A 16,659-nucleotide genomic window follows, 5' to 3' on the forward strand; every position below is an offset into this window, starting at 1 on the left:
TTGAAAATGTTTAATTTTGAATACCGAGCCAAAAAATCCATTCAGCCACTATAAATACTCTTTGATTGGCCATTACACAGCAGGAGATTTGATGTAAAACATTTCACCTTGCACTGAATGGGATATTACTTACCGCTGGAAATTTGATGAGAGTTTTTGAAATATCTTTACAGAAACACAGATAAAAACCAACTACTTTCTGTAAAAAATGGTTGTACATCAAAAGCTGTCATTTAAATACAAAACATGTTTAAATTCAGCTATAAACGTAAGTGATTTTTCAATTAAGCTGGGCAAGTGATTATACTCTGATAAAACTCTGAAGAAAGAAAGCAACTGTAATTCACATTTGTCAAGCCAGTGCAAGCAAATTCTAGTGGTTTTGTTATATTCGTGGATATTATGTAACAGACATCAAAATCCTACCTACGTCCTAGAGTATCTTTGCACTATGGTTCATCTAGGCAGTTAAGCATTTGAGTTTTTATGCACACCAGAACAGCTGTGAATCAGGCACTCACATTTCTTTTGCTAGACCTGTGCATTAATTTCAATAACATCCTGAGTTTAAACTCCTCCAGCCTTTGGGACCTTTCACAAAGATTTGATTTTTTTAATTACAGAAGGCAGCTTTGTTAAAGATAAAGCCACTGCAGTGAAAGTGGTTTAGCAGGGAAATCTGGTATCCACTGATGGAAAGAAAAGTATTATTTGCACTCCGGCAATGCTTACAATAGATAGGTATTGTCCACATAGAGTGGAAGATAGTCAGCAAGCCCCAAAACACTAGAACTTAGTAATGCAAGCGAGCATCCAGCAATGATTAGAAGAGAGATATAATCCAAATCTATGCAGTGTTTATATGTATAATTTAAGTTCTTTTTTATAAATAAACAAAATACCAAATATATTCTGCTGCCCTTCAAGACAACCAATTACAAGTTTCTTGTAGACTTCACAGAATGTAAATTAATGTGGATTAGCACCTGAATACTGATATTTTATTATTTCCAGTTTTGTGGACACAAATATATCTTCTCTGCCATGTGATTGAAAGCCAAGGATGTCATGTTTTGCCCCAAAGGGCCCAGTGAGTTGGAGGCATTTGCATTAATGTCAGTGCTAAATGTCTGAGGAAAGTCTGGTGCTTGGACTGGGTGAAAAGTGCAGGACATTAAAATATTTTAAAGTCAGAGGGGCTGGCAGGGCAACTGAGCAGAAATGCAACATGCTGCCAAAAAGACGGAGTTCTGTTATTTATTATTTGTAGCGTGCCATCCTTGTCTGCAATATATTCTAGACAAATAAAGGCTACAAAGCACTTTTAATCTAAATTAGACAATACATAAAGGGATGACCAGCAACAGGAAGAAATATTACAGAAAAGGGAAAGTAAGAGTATCCTGTGGTTACATGCTGTTTCTCATTTCCCACCTCACCTGTTTCTGCTAGCATAGCATTTAGGGCACCAACAGAAAGAGGTTTTAAAGGTGGCCAGTTTCCCAGCCCCCTGGGACAGCAGAAGGTGGCAGACCTGATGGTATTCTTAGAGGATCCTATCAGAGCTGGCAGCTTAGGATGGTCTAGAGAAAGCAGACATCTATCCTTCTGCGGCCCATAAACAGAAGTAAAAAGGAACAAAAAAAGAAGACTCAAAAGATGAAATAACTGAGAATGTCTTTATTCTAGCAGTTTGTTTTATTGACTGAAGAGACAAGAGAATGTTAAGAAATCTAAGCATACGAATGAAGATGGTACAAAATAATCATCAGGAGCAGGTTCAAGAATAAAGGCCCAGATCGCAAATTAACTTCATGGCTGAGACTCTATTAAGAGTCCCTGAAGGCCCTAAAAGAGAGGTACCAGTTAGCATTTGTTGACCTTGGCCGCCATTAAATGTGCCCTGATGGTCTCAGAAATGGCATTGACATTTAAAGACTTCATAACAAGGCAGAGAAACTTTAATGTTATTTCACAGTTACAATATGTTTGCAGGGGGGAAAATTCTCATTAATGTCATTGAATGCAAGTGGGGTTTTTTATTCATTTAGAAGAAGGAGGTCATGTTAGGCAGAAGACTGAGTTCCAACATGCCTTTGACGGCTGCTCAGTACTTTGCAGGGTCTAACTCCAAAGAGAAGTTAACTATTGGGAGTCAGAAGCTAGTCAACAACTTTTTTAGCAATTTGTGTTTTTCTGTTAATGCTGTAATTGAAAACTACAGCTGTATGGTAAAGGCTGAAGGGAAAATGGACCGACATTTACACGTATGAGGGATCAGATGAGACCAGAGCATTCCATGACAGATCTGTAAGATGCAGGCCAGGTGAAGGAGAAAAGCAAAAAAAAAAAAAAAATATGCACCTACTACTGTGAGTCTACAGACGCACAAACATAAGGAATTGGGTAATTTTACAAGATGAGTTTAAGAAAGATATTGCCTATGGGACACATGGAAACCATGACAGACCATGATGGAACAGCTGCGCTTTCCCCTCTGTGGAGCTCTTCCAGGCTTGCTGTACAGTATTTAAAGATACAACTTACTTTAATTGAGGCTTAAACAAACAAACTCAAACTGCTCCTTGCAACATATGGAGTTAATAAGACTTGATCAGATGTGAAACTCTTGCATGGAAACAAGGAGATATTAAAAAAATAGTTCAAATAATCTTTAGAAGAGTTTAAAGAGGAAGACATGGGGAGCTGTACGAAATCTTTACTGCAATCCCAGTAATTTTTGTTCAGGGATTCAGAGCAGAGCTTAAACAAACATCCAGTCCTTAAAACTTCCTACAAACAGACAAACAGCACACTAGTTTTATGCATGCAGCATTATGATCTCTGCAAATTCTTCTTAAATGCAACTTGTGTGCTCTGCAGCGTTAATTCACAGCACTGGCAGAGGAGACACATTTACAGACTGACTTCAGCACACAGGGCTTTGTACTGCAAGGGATGAACTAGTAAGAGAGCAGATCTTACAATCTCAACACAGGCAAGGTCCTGACAGATTTCACTGGTAGCTCTGCATGTGTACAAAACATGTTTAAAAAACAGCCCAAAATCATTACTTTGAGAAGTCTCGCACTCTGAGGACAAAAGCTAGGGTCCTAGCAAAATACAGTGCTGTTATGGTGAACAGCAAAATTCCTATAGATGTTAACAGGGTCAGAGTTTAACCCATGGCACCTGGGTTTGTAGTTTGTAGCTGAACAGTATTTGAATACAGAAAAAGAGACAATGGACTAAAATTGTTCTCCATTGTATCTTGAGAACATTTCTCTAACCTGGGTTTTCAGCTCTGGGTTTTTTTTTGGTGGGGTAGAAACAGAGGGAGGAACACGCATGTTCAGAACTAGCCCATTATGCTGATCTGAGTGTGGACCCTGGAGGAAGCCAAGAAGAATGAACAAAAGCAGCAACCAGAGGACAAATACAGAGATTTAAAGATATTTGAAGATGAAGCAAAAATTTCTAAATGGACAAATGAGAGGCTACCATACACAGGGACACCTGAGAGAGCACATATTAGTGACCTAGCTGACGCACTCACTAAGGTATACATCCTAAACCTGGAACTCAGTCACCACTGTGCATTGTTGATGTATGGGTCTCATCTGAATAAAGCTTGGCTTTGGGTTTGCAAGTCTATCAATAGTATAAGCACTTCCTCTTGTCAGTAGAATGAGGAGAATATATTACAAATAAGCTCAGGTAGGCTATTGGGGTAACAGAAATGCCATTTTAAGAACAATTATTTCAAATGATAGGACTATTTGAAGTGCATTACTAGTGATTAAGGACCTATTCTTTCCAAGAGTCTAAGAATTTATCAAGGAGAATGTAAAAAGGTAAAGACTTTAAAGTAAATTAGTTGGATCTACTGAAGTCTGTCAATTTTTTTTTTGTTTAAATCATATAATCCTTTATTAAAATCTCTACCATAAGTAACCTAATATCAGTCATTACAAAGTGCCCACATAATAGTTAGCAACTGTCTCTGTCAGTACCTAAGATAAATACAGTAGATAACTCAGAAGGTAAGCTGACCATTTTTCAAGCAAGAAATAAAGCACCATTTTATGTAGTAATTATGTATAGCTATGATTGCCATATTCCACTGAATAAAACAAGTGGTCTCAAATCAAAGAAACTATGTGAATGACAGTCACAAGCCTGCATTTTTCATGTAAAAATCTACTGAACTCAATATACTGAACAGGTGTAGCAAAAAAAATAAAAATAATAAAATAGGATCACATCACAAAAAAGTGAATCTATAGCTGCTAGCTGACAGCAGAGGAACACCTCCTATGTTTGTCTTGCCTTCAATTTTTTTTCTCCTCTTTGTTAAGAGGGTTTGAGCTGGGATGCCAGGTGCACAATAAACCTGCATTCATAGTGGCATGTGAGCATTTGCTGGCACTCAGCTTTAAGTGTATATTTTGCATTCATAAACATGCCACCCTTCTTCTCCAGCTACACAAATATTGTAGATAATCTCTAACAAATGCTTCCATTTCAGATCAGCAAACTGGTTTTACTCTAGCTGATAAGGCAGTCATTAATAATACAGCGCTCCAAGGAAACTAAAGCGAGGCGCCTGTATGTTGAGTGTTGGAAGTCACTGTGAGCAGAATGCCCATTAAGCCCAAACAGTACCTACATATGGCAATGCAATACCTGACCACTAAAACTAAGCAAACATGTTTGCTTTCTGAAACAAAACTATATTGTTCTTGTTTGCACTATCGAAAAATGCCACTATACTAATCTTGACAGCACCAGGTCTAGCTATTAACATTCAATGTGCTGCCAACATTATAAAAACGAAAAATCACAATCTTCTGACTTCAATTTTTTACATCTGCCCTTTATTTTACTGAAGAATCAGTAGTTCAAGACCTAGATAAATATTTCAAAAACTATACTATTTGTGAGCAGAGCAGGTCACTACCATTTCCCAGTGCATTTGGAGTTCATGTGAAATAAGGGCAGAAGAGTGATGAGCTGCATTTTTAACATGGGCATACACAGAATAGTTGTCTAGCTGATAGAGAATGCGTAATGCAACATCTGCACGGTACACCTTGCCAAAGCCCATCCCAAATAAATGTAGTGCATTCTCCCTAGTGCAATTAACTCTCATACTCTGGCAGGTTTTGCTAGAAGATCATCAAGGTAGATTACCTTCCAGCATATGAACTAAATACTTACAGGTGTTATATCATCAGTTATTACTTACAAACTTCTGCATTTAACAAGACATCCAGGCAAATGAATGATCTAATTTATGAATTATTTATAAGAATTTCACAGCATGCTCCTGGCGTCATCCATGGCCTTTTCCAGGTCATATGACACCAATTAGAGCTGAATTTTAAATTATTCAATAACCTGAACTCTCTTGTCATTTAACATATAGATATCAATGCAGTAAACAAGTTAAGTCTAATGGGCCCTGGAGGTTTGTGTTCCCCCGCCCATCAGCAGCAGAGGCTGTATGCTACCACTGGAATAGAAAATAATACAATGCAGCAGTCAAAAACATTTGCAAGGTTTTAATAAGTTATTTTGGCTCCGTTAGGGATTTTAGTATAACTTACAAGCACTGAATCTAAAACATATTAAAGTCCTTAGCTATGTGCTTTTAAAACAAAATTAGGACATAGCAAAAGAGCAAGTCTGACACTAACCCTAATTTAGGCCCTTAATTTGAAATGTAGTGGAAATTATGGAGTAAGCAAGATTTACTATGCACAACTCATTACCTTCAGGCTCTCCTACAGTATAGCCAAAAATAGCCCCTCTCCCAACACATATACACCTGTCTGTAAAGATAAGACTACACAAAGGAAAATGGAAATGTTAATTTAACAGCTATCAGTTGACAGGTATACCTCACACTCCTTAGCAACTGGGTGGAGAAGGGACCTCCACCATTCTTCTATCCTAACAGCACTGGGGAGACCAGTGCTCTAGAAACCCATCCAGATTCAGGTATCAGTTTCAAGATGTACCACTTCCGAGGAGACGTTTAAGGACCTTTGCAGCACATCATATAAAAGAGAGAGGAAATGTAACAGCCTCCAAAGCACAAATGTAATAAAAGACATCTTAGAACCATTGTTTTGCATGATGACTACAAGAAGAACAAGAAGATATCAACAGCAAAGGTATTTGAGATGAACAGAAAAATTAGATATCTGATTCTGCCTCAATGTAAAGTCTGCAAGAAACACACAGCAAGCATGCCACATCCTGGCTCTGAATCAGTTGCCTTCCAGCATCTCATGAACCTGTGAACATGACTCCATGACTGAAGGGAGGCATACAGACTCCCTATCTAGCGCTGATCTAGCCTAAGAAGTCCAAGACATATGGTGGAAAACTTTTGAGATTGGGTGCAGCTCAGTACAAGCCTAAACTGTGCCTAGCACCAACTGACTTATTTTTACAGTATCTGTGCCTCAACTTTCAGAATGCTGCTGTACTAAACCCCAGACCCACTCCCACAGATGGTCACTTGCAGGCTCCTGTCTTGGAGGACCCAGCAATCCCACTCATCTGCACACGTTTCCTTTGCACTCTCACTGCTTTGCAAGGATTAAAAAGTTTCTTGAGCTCTATCCAACAGCGAGAGGAAAAGATGGAAAGGGAGATGTTCAGTTTATCCTTTTAAACACTAGCAAGAAGTTCTCTAGCTACTACTGTCAAGATGAATGCCAAAAAAACAATGATGTTGAGAAAACATCATGCCAAATAAGTAAAAATACACCTATCCAAAATGTCTAGCCAGATTAAGAAGAATAATGATTTAGATAAAAGAATATAATATTGGATTTTCTGCCCCACAACCTTATCCTAGGAGGGGGCTGCAAGAGAGGGTTGTTTTTTTTTTTTTAACTTTTAAAGAAAAATAGCAGAGAAGGGGAAAAAAGACAATTGCCTAATCTCACAGCACACATTTTAAGAACATACAAAAATAGCTGTGAGGGATTTTATTTTAGTTACCAGCCAGATTTAGTTTCATTCCTATGCTGGGCAGCATTTGATTATTTCACATTAAGGGTAGTAACACGTTGGATGATAAGAGGGAAGTTGATATTGGTTTTCATTAAAGAGTAATATCCACCATGGATTTGGTCTTTCAAGGTAACTTTTTCAAAGTTATTTTAAAAAGCAAACAGTTTTCTACTTGGAATCACAAGTTTAGCATATCAGGGGCTACACATGTTCCCGGCTATTGCCAGTCTCTTTAGAATTCAATCAACATTTGCTCCAAAGTCATGCTTTCATAGCTCCGACACAAGACAAAATGGCAAATATACTGTGACCCTTCTAAATAGCCCTGCTTATTGTGATCAAACAGAAGCCAGATACTTATGTGGATAAGAACGTCTAGAGTTTGATGTGTGAAGATTACCCCAGGAGTAGACATTGAATCAGCATTTGCCAACATGTACCTCGCCATGACAGCCAATATCACCTTTCCCCTGTATTTACAGTAGTAGCATTAGTAGTAGGTACCCATTGGCCAGTGATTAATTTTAACTAACAGCCACTGTTCACTCAGAAAGATTACCAGAAAGTTTTACTTCCTTCAGAAGGTGTCTCCTATAGAGTCCCTAGGGTATGGACATAGGCTTTGAAATACCTTTTCTGCACAAACAAAAAAAAATGGATGACATCTAAGAATTAAAAGCATGTTCAGAAGTAGGGACAACGTTCTGGGGAAAAGCAACCAGAAAGTTATTTAAATAATACAGATATCCCACAAAAGCAAAAGCAGACAATCTTTTGACTTTAAAAGAGTGGAAAGGTGTACCCAAGCGAGTGCATTCTGTCAGGAGTGTCCTTGCACTAAGAGCCAGCCGGCATTTAGATTCTGCTAATGATCCCATCTCTGGGAAATAATTCATAAAAAGTAAACAGTAATTTTCATGTGCCTGCCCTTTTGATCTTACATTTGTAGGGAGTATCCTGAGGCTAGCTGTGGGCGCCCCCGTGCCTCTGGCTGATTGACCTCTAATCTGCCCCTCAAGTAACGATCATGCCAAGGAATGACAACAAGAGTTGCGTGTAAGCAGACATTTCAATGCAATCCCATTAAAGACAGGCTGACTCACTTCATCTTGTCAAAGAAGTTTCACGGAAGAAGAAATAAAAGCTTTTTAGAAGGACTCTTTTGTTTTGTAACGATGCTGTTCTTCAGAACAAAGACTAGAACAAGACTAATACACCAAAATCTGACTGGTACATAGCTTTACATTAACTGGCCAAATGCTAGTGCAAGACAGAACAACAGGCAGCCCTGTGATTATGTGTTAAATAGTCTTGGTAGCAGAAAATTAAGAAAATCCTCTAGAAGAATCAAGACAGAACCATAGTACTTGACCTCTCCACATTTCAAAAAAGGTATATATGCCATTTATTAAAGAGCAGTTGTCTAAAGGCTTAGACACCGACTGCTCACAGTCTCATCAGCTTTGAGATCACAGCGTGCATGCTTTTACCCCACAGTAAACGTAAGACAGCATATATGAGGTAGCTTATGTCTCTGTCACTAGGAATGAAACCAAGAGATAAAATGGCCAGTCCAGGGCAGTTGACATGCAGAAACTTGCTGTCATGCCAAGGTGACTAAATTATCAGGAACAACTTCTTTAAATAGGCAAGTGAGGAAAGTACAAATTAACCTGCAAGATTACACAGAAATGCGAGAACAGACTATTTCTATTGCACAGTAATACTGGAAAACATGCATAGTCCCAACACAGTGAAGTGTACAATGCAACATATAGATGGATGAACTGGTAGATAGGTAGCATTGGAGTTGCCACGAAGGCAATTGAAAGGCTGAGTCTTCTCTAAACGGTGGCTGAGCTCCATCCTGGGTAGATAGGACATATATATTATGCTTCCAGTTCCTGCTTCAGGCTTCCCACAGTTAGTTCATATACCTGTTTAATGAGACTGCTGTCAGATTCTCTTGCATTAGTAAGCACTCCATTTCCTATCAGAAGTCAACATCTTAGTTTACAGTTACATAGGAAGTCCATCAAAGTGCAAATGGCACTCTGCAAATGGAAAAGATGTGAACATTTTTGACTAAGAACACATGTGGCTGGAAGTTTTGTGCAAAATACAGCCGCTCTGGGAGAAGTTCCACCTAAGCAGATTCACAGCATGTTATCTCATAATCTGTTACCTAATGTGACAGCCTCCATATTGGACAGGTGTCCCCTGAGACCTCTGAGCAACAGAGGCAAAGTATCTCACTTGAGTCTGGAAGACTCAGCCCCCTGAACATAAAAATTCAAGGTCCTCTTGGCATACAGGCTGTGATTTCAGTGAGAAATGAAATGTTTTCTATTTGGCAGGCTTGCAGTATCTCAAACAGGTACGTAAATTAACTAGTGAAAGTCTGCAGGAAAAGTTGAATCAAAGAATAGGAGCAGCCATGGAGCAAATAGCAATCTCCCATTCCCTGGGGGTAAGCCAGCTGTTTCCTTTTGAAGCCCACCATGAAGATGCTGACTTCAGAATACTCTCACCACACTTGAAATGCCACTGAGGATGTTCCAGCAGACCTTCCATCTATGGCTGAGATCCCTTAAGAGCTGAGGTGTGGTGGGTTGACCCTGGCTGGGTGCCAGGTGCCCACCAAAGCCGCTCTATCACTCTCCTCAGCTGGACAGGGGAGAGAAAATATAACGCAAGGCTCATGGGTCGAGGTAAGGACAGGGAGATCACTCAGCAATTACTGTCACAGGCAAAACAGACTCGACTTGGGGAAATTAGTTTCATTTATTGCCAATCAAATCAGAGTAGAATAATGAGACAATAAAAACTAAATCTTAAAAACACCTTCCTCCACCCCTCCCTTCTTCCCAGGCTCAACTTCACTCCCAATTTCTCTACCTCCTTCCACCCAATGCGGGTTGGGGTCAGTTCATCACACACCGTCTCTGCCGCTCCTTCCTCCCCAGGGGAGGACTCCTCACACTCTGCCCCTGCTCCAGCGTGGGGTCCCTCCCACGGCAGACAGTCCCCCACGCACTGCTCCAGCGTGAGCCCTTCCCAGGGCTGCAGTTCCTCACGAACTGCCCCAGCGTGGGTCCCTTCCACGTGGCGCAGTCCTTCAGGAGCAGACTGCTCCAGCGTGGGTCCCCCGCGGGGTCACCAGCCCTGCCAGCAAACCTGCTCCAGCCTGGGCTCCTCTCTCCACGGGGCCACAGGTCCTGCCAGGAGCCTGCTCCAGCGCGGGCTTCCCACGGGGTCACAGCCTCCTTTGGGCATCCCCCTGCTCCGGCGTGGGGTCCTCCATGGGCTGCAGGTGGATCTCTGCTCCAGCATGGACCTCCATGGGCTGCAGGGGGACAGCCTGCCTCACCATGGTCTTCACCAGAGGCTGCAGGGGAATCTCTGCTCTGGCGCCTGGAGCACCTCCTCCCCCTCCTTCTGCACTGGCCTTGGTGTCTGCAGGGCTCTGCCTCACATATTCTCACTCTTCAGCTGCAGTAGCAGGTGTTTTTTTTTTCCCCTTTTTAAATATGTTATCACAGAGGTGCTACCACCATTGCTGATGGGCTCAGCCTTGGCCAGCAGTGGGTCCATCTTGGAGCTGTTCCATCTTGGCTGGCCTTGGCTCCATCAGACATGGGGGAAGCTTCTAACAGCTTCTCACAGAAGCCACCCCTGTAGCTCCCCTCACTACCAAAATCTTGCCACACAAACCCAATACATGAGGTCATTCTGCAGTGGGTTTAGTACCGTTGAAGGTAGCAACAGCCAACAGAGGGAAATGACCTCCGATATATCAAGCTACAAAGATCAACTTCCTCTTGACCCATGGAAATGATCTTTTATAGTCCTGCTTGACACCATAAAGTATAGCAATGGTATCACAGCTAATATTTGCATAAAATGGTCCTAGATATGGTGTAGAGCAGTTTGACAGTCCATCCTGATGGGTCTCAGCTGCAGAATATTGATATAAAGGCTCTTCTATAGTTACCATAGGCCATTAGGTTGTCTGAATGGACATCCATCACTACCAGCTTGTGTGAAAGAGAACATTAAGTTAAAAGGGCATGACCAAGCATAAATTGAAAGGCCCTCCACTACTCCAGGGCAGCAGTGACCTTGTGAGGCAATCGCCTTCACTCTGAGACACTGCAGTCTGGACAGACAGACCTAGTAAAACCCACCCACAGGTTTGTTACAGGGAGTTTAGTTTAGAAAAGCTCACAAGTGCCAGCATGAGCAACAGCAAGGAAATCCTTGCACAATGCTGGGCCTTTGTCATAAGCACAGAAAAATATGCAAAAATTAAATATGTGTTTATAGTCTTATATTAATAGTTAGCAAAACACTATGCCCTGCTTACAAGCTGAAAGACAGGGGACAGGGAGGGACAGTTTCCAACTATGAACCCTACAGTACAGTCTCTCCAAGGTAGAATTGAGATGTAGACCTTCCTTTCAATACAGAACCATTATTTTATTGTGCTGTGCCAGTGTAAGAGCACTGGCTCTATAGCTATGAGTAAACATTACATACCTCTTTTGTGCTCTTTCCAACCAGTACCCTAACAGCTGTCCATTTCAAAATAAAAAATCTGTTACCCACCTGATAACAATTAATGCAGGAGACATGACTTCGAAAATTTGACATTAATTATTCTCAAGGAGGAAACAAATTTTTGAAGGGAAATTTTTTCCCAGGGAAAACTGTAGAAGTTTATATTTTTATATTTCACCTTTGCTCTGGTTTATCATTCCCCAGTTTGTGAACTCAATCTGTACGATAAGTCTGCACAAATGCAGAAAGCAGATACAGCCCATGATGCTGAAGGGTATGAATTTTGGAAGTTCTGACAAAATTCTAATGCAGAATGGAAGGTTCCTCTATCTGGGTTCCCAGGCCACTTCTTTGGATAGAGTTAGAAAATAAATGTATTCTGAGCACCAAGCTTAAGCCTTCCTTATTCCATCTGAAAGAGCTGCACTTCAGCTCTCCTCCTTAAACTCTGGATTCAACAAAGAATATTAATGCTTTCAGGCTGAAAATCTCTAAAACCACTCAGTGCCAACTTTAACACGAGCAGAATTAGGTCAACAGTAAAATTCACTCCCTCCAGGAACAGAGTTGAACCATCCAGTTGAGCACAAAAGAAATTCTCACCGCATGTTCCCGTATCTGTAAAGTCCCTTAGGATTTGTAAACAGTAAATAAATAAATAAATTTATTTCCAAATATTGTCGCAGAGCAGAAAGCTCTATCCTACTGGAGAAGCAAAGGAGAGACTGAACCTCCCTCATAGTTACATATTAAATGAGTGCATCTTTTCAAATGTCACATGTTTGATGGGAGAGGAGATACGAATTTGTAAGTATTTGGAAGAACTGAGGGGGGGGGGGGGGGAAGGATGAAGGGCTGAGAGTAAAGAAAAGAAGAAAGCCAAATCACATTGGTTCAGTCAGGTATTTAAAATGGGTTTTCTTTAATTAGCTGAACTGTAATACAAATTAAGACTGAATTTTTTGTTCACAATATATTCATTGGAGGGGAGGGGATGCAGCTGGCTATTTCCAGAGCAGTTCAAGCTAAAACAGACTCAGTTCTGCAGGACTGAACAGAAGCCAGTTTCCATCCTTCTCAAAAGACCGAAAAGCAACTTGGCAGCAGAGAGTCTGACTGCAAGCTCCATCTCAGAAATACTTATGAAGCAAGACAAACCTGTGGCAATTGTGACTGAACTCATTAAAATCACTACAGATTATTTAAAGCCCTTATGCCTGACATTCAGTTCCTTTATTATCCTTCAAATGCCTAGGAAAAGAAGCTGTAGACGTAGGGCAGAAATGAGGGATTTAATACCGCAGCTGATCACTAAGTGACCAGTAAAAGGAGTTTGGTGCCACACGGTATTTTTGGCATGAAATGTTAAATGGGATTGATTGTAGAATTTCACTTTGTTTTTGAAATCTTTTGCTTTCTGATGACAGAACTGTTGATGATACAAATGCCCAAGCCCAGCTTTTAGTCTGGATAATGACCAGAAGCAAAGTAATCAGATCTCTTGGATCAGTGTCTGTTTCATGATATGAGATAAGATTAATAGTTTCATGCTGATTTGCCATTTCCTAGAGTGGTGTTAAATTACAAATTTACAGGGGAGTGGGGGGGAACGTATACTGTATGAAACTCTTGGAAAAGGACAAAACCAAAGCACAGTTATCATAAGATAAAACCATAAAACAATCACAGCCCTTGGGGGACCAGAAGCTCTGTGCAGCCTCTCATGTGTCAGATCATCATAGGGTGCCTGGTTATTTTATGATAAGATTATCTAATGTTAATCTCACCACTAGAATTGCCTGCAATAAAAATGTTACCAACTTTCTAATTTTAATTACTGGGTTCCTGAAGATAACTACTTCAATTCTGTTTAAAAAAAAAAAACAACACTCCCCATGGTTTCTCTGAAGCTGGGAGTATTTCAAATACCACACTTGCGGATTGGATGACTTTCAGTCTCTTTAATTCCGTTATTATTAACTCCTCTCTTCCCTCCTATTTTCACCTAGTCATCCTGACACAGGACAGTATCATATGCATATAGGATAACACAATTTCTTTCATTTAATTTCACAAACTACACCAAAAAACGCCAAATATCTCAAAAGAAATCCATAATGCATCTATAAGTAGGCATTCTTAAAGTAATGCAGAAGGGGAAAAATTATTTCCTAACCTAAAATTGTCAACATAATGACCTTAGGGTTAGTCAGCAGAAGTGGCAACCACCACTGTAACAACTTCAACAGCAGAAGCCTGCAAGCTGATTCCCTGGATGAGGTTTCTGTTGAGCAATCTCTTCAGAACCTCCTACTAACTTACCAAAGAGATAACCCCAGGTGTTAGTTACATCAGCCGGTGTTATAAGACTCATGCTCCCTCCTTGCATTATAATTCTTATACCTGTACAGCTTTTTTAGCAAGTATCTTCTCCCCACTATTCAAAGCACAGGTGCAAATGACTGCAGAGCCATACAAGCTATTTATCATCACAGGACTCCAACGGCAGACAAGAAATTTCAAAAAGAGATATTGTGCAAAAACCCTTCAGGGAAACAGTTTTCAGGTGCAGTAGGAGGTGGGGTTCCTCAGAACCAAAAAGGAAGTGCGACATTAAATAAGAGAAAAAACCTCAAGCGGGAGAGCTCGAGCAATATCAAGAACCTCCCATTGTATCACAAAGCAGCTTGATGTGGTGCAAAACCACACTCTCACCAGGGACCCCAGTTAACTCATTGATAGTGCACAGTTTGGGTCTGACTATGTTTTTAATCAAACTTTATTATAATCAGACTAAGGACATAGTGTTACAACAGACGGATAGAGAAGAAGTCTCTTACAAGAGATGTAACATTGTAAAAACCAAGCAACTATGTCCTAATCACACTGTCATTGGATATTATCCTACTACTGTAATTTTCTGTAGATGAAACTAAAGAATAAGAACAGTTGAAGACAATTTAAAGAATAGATTTGTCATGTTACTCACTAGTACGATACAATTTGCTTATACATCAGTTATTTTATATATGCATACATAATCTATTGTCTGCATTTCTCCTGTGCTTTTAGCATAAAAATGGTTAGAGAAAAATCTAGATGTGTATTTCTCCTGAGTTCACCAGTTCCTGCTGTTTGTTTCTCACCTGAAGTCATAATCCTGTCTGACATCATAATCATTTGCACAGCCACCAATTGAGATGTCACAAATGGAGGATTATGGCCAGGTGGGGAATAAGCAGCAGGAGCAGATGAACTCTTAAGAAACAAAAATCTTGTTTTCATGCAAATGTCCTTCATAATAGAGAACAAAAGAACAAAGGAAGAAAAATACAATGGAGAGAAAATACTAGAAGCTGGATTGTTTCTAAATACATGATCTCCCTGAAGTTTCCTCTGAGGAGTCAGCTGCTGATTAACAACTGCATAAATCATTACAAAAATAAAACAAAACTTGACATCTGATGATTGAACACACACACACCCCCTCCTGCCACCACCACACATACACACAGTTTTCTACTTAACATCAATTCAGCAGAAATACTAGGCACTTTGAGAGAACTTGTAACCTTTAGAGGTATTTATATACATTATGTCTGAATATTCCTGGCAGTAACTAAGCATTGTTATCCTTGTTCTACAGACAAAAACACTGAGGTCAAGAAATATCAGGGACCTCCCTGAATCTTAGTCACAGTCACGTTGCTCAAGTTCAGTTCACCTGACACATATATAAAAAGATACAAAGCTGAAGTGGCCCAAATTTTGGAAGAACAGAAACCCCATAGCTCCAGTTACACTGCTACAGGAGGCTGTTACAGAAGGGCTACTGTGGGTTAGCAGTTCCAAAGAGTTAAGAGAATTACAAACAATTTTTATATATATATAAAAAAAAATCATTCAAAAATTAATCTGTCTGAAATTGATTCTAGCTATCCATCTGAATGCCAATATGTAATCACTGGAAAAAATAAATAAAAAAAATCAAAACTGCAATCCAGATCCAAAACAACAGAATCTTTATATGTAAAGAGAAATCCAATCAGCTACAGACTGTAACACTGCTGCAAAAAACATCTACCAGAAATTCTTCTGGTTCCATTTCTAGTCTCTTCTTTTATTCAGCTTTGGGTAAGCAGTACTAAATTGTAACTTCGTTAAATTGCCACATTCTTGGCACTGCTGGTATACCCATATCAGCAAAAATTGGTGTTTCTGCACCACTCTAATTAATAAATATAAGAAATTCATTTCTCAAAAGAGCAAAAATCCATGCTGCTCCACACACTTGTGTTCTGCCTCAGTATTGTCTGTGATGGTGCTGAACGTATACCATTAAATGTGACAGCATAGATAGCCTACAGCTCAAACAATTCCATCATCTGCCTGTATTCTAGTTCCCGTATAGCCTTCTGGACATATCCTGTCCAGATCTTGTCACAGCACAGCAGCTGTGGCAGCTCATTTCCTCAGCAGTAAAGCAGGGGAGGAACCTTAGCATGAAAATTGTGCCTTCTGTCCTCTTATTTTCCCTTCTCCGATTTATGGTGCTGAAGTATCAGGACTATTTCAAGTTCATTTGAATTGTCCAAATAGCCTCCCTATAAATAAATGTGCCATTTGACAAAGGAGTTAATTCAGTAGAAAAAACTTCTTGGCTTTGCCAATAATCACCTTGTGTTGTGGAAGCAACCCCCCCTTTCCCTCCAAATCTGAAACAAATACAAGCAGAGTTATAAACAGCATTCTAGCTTTTAAGCACTAACAGGCATGAGAGCAGACTACTAACAACACATAATAGTCTGGATATCTGTACAACACAATTACACTTGAAAAAAACCTCAGTACTATGTATGACATTTATTCATTACTTCAAGTAAATGAGTTGCTGAATAACTTGAGGCTAACCTAGGATTTTACACTTGATAGACAAACACCTAAATATCCTAACTAGATATTAACCACACTGTAATTGCTCTCAAGTTGCATTTAGCTTTAAAATCTGCTGTTTCCATTTCAGACCTCAAAAAAGGTTTGGCTGCCCAGAACTTTATTAATTTTCCCAGG

General features: G+C 39.9%; 1 protein-coding gene across 3 annotated transcripts in view; it reads right to left on the bottom strand.

Annotated features, from left to right (window-relative positions):
* KIAA1328 overlaps positions 1-16,659 on the bottom strand; it is a 177,230-nt gene that overhangs the window by 59,480 nt on the left and 101,091 nt on the right. The window lies entirely within an intron of this gene.

This window comes from Platalea leucorodia, assembly GCF_965183815.1.
Source record: "Platalea leucorodia genome assembly, chromosome: Z".
Taxonomy (NCBI): Eukaryota; Metazoa; Chordata; class Aves; order Pelecaniformes; family Threskiornithidae; genus Platalea; species Platalea leucorodia.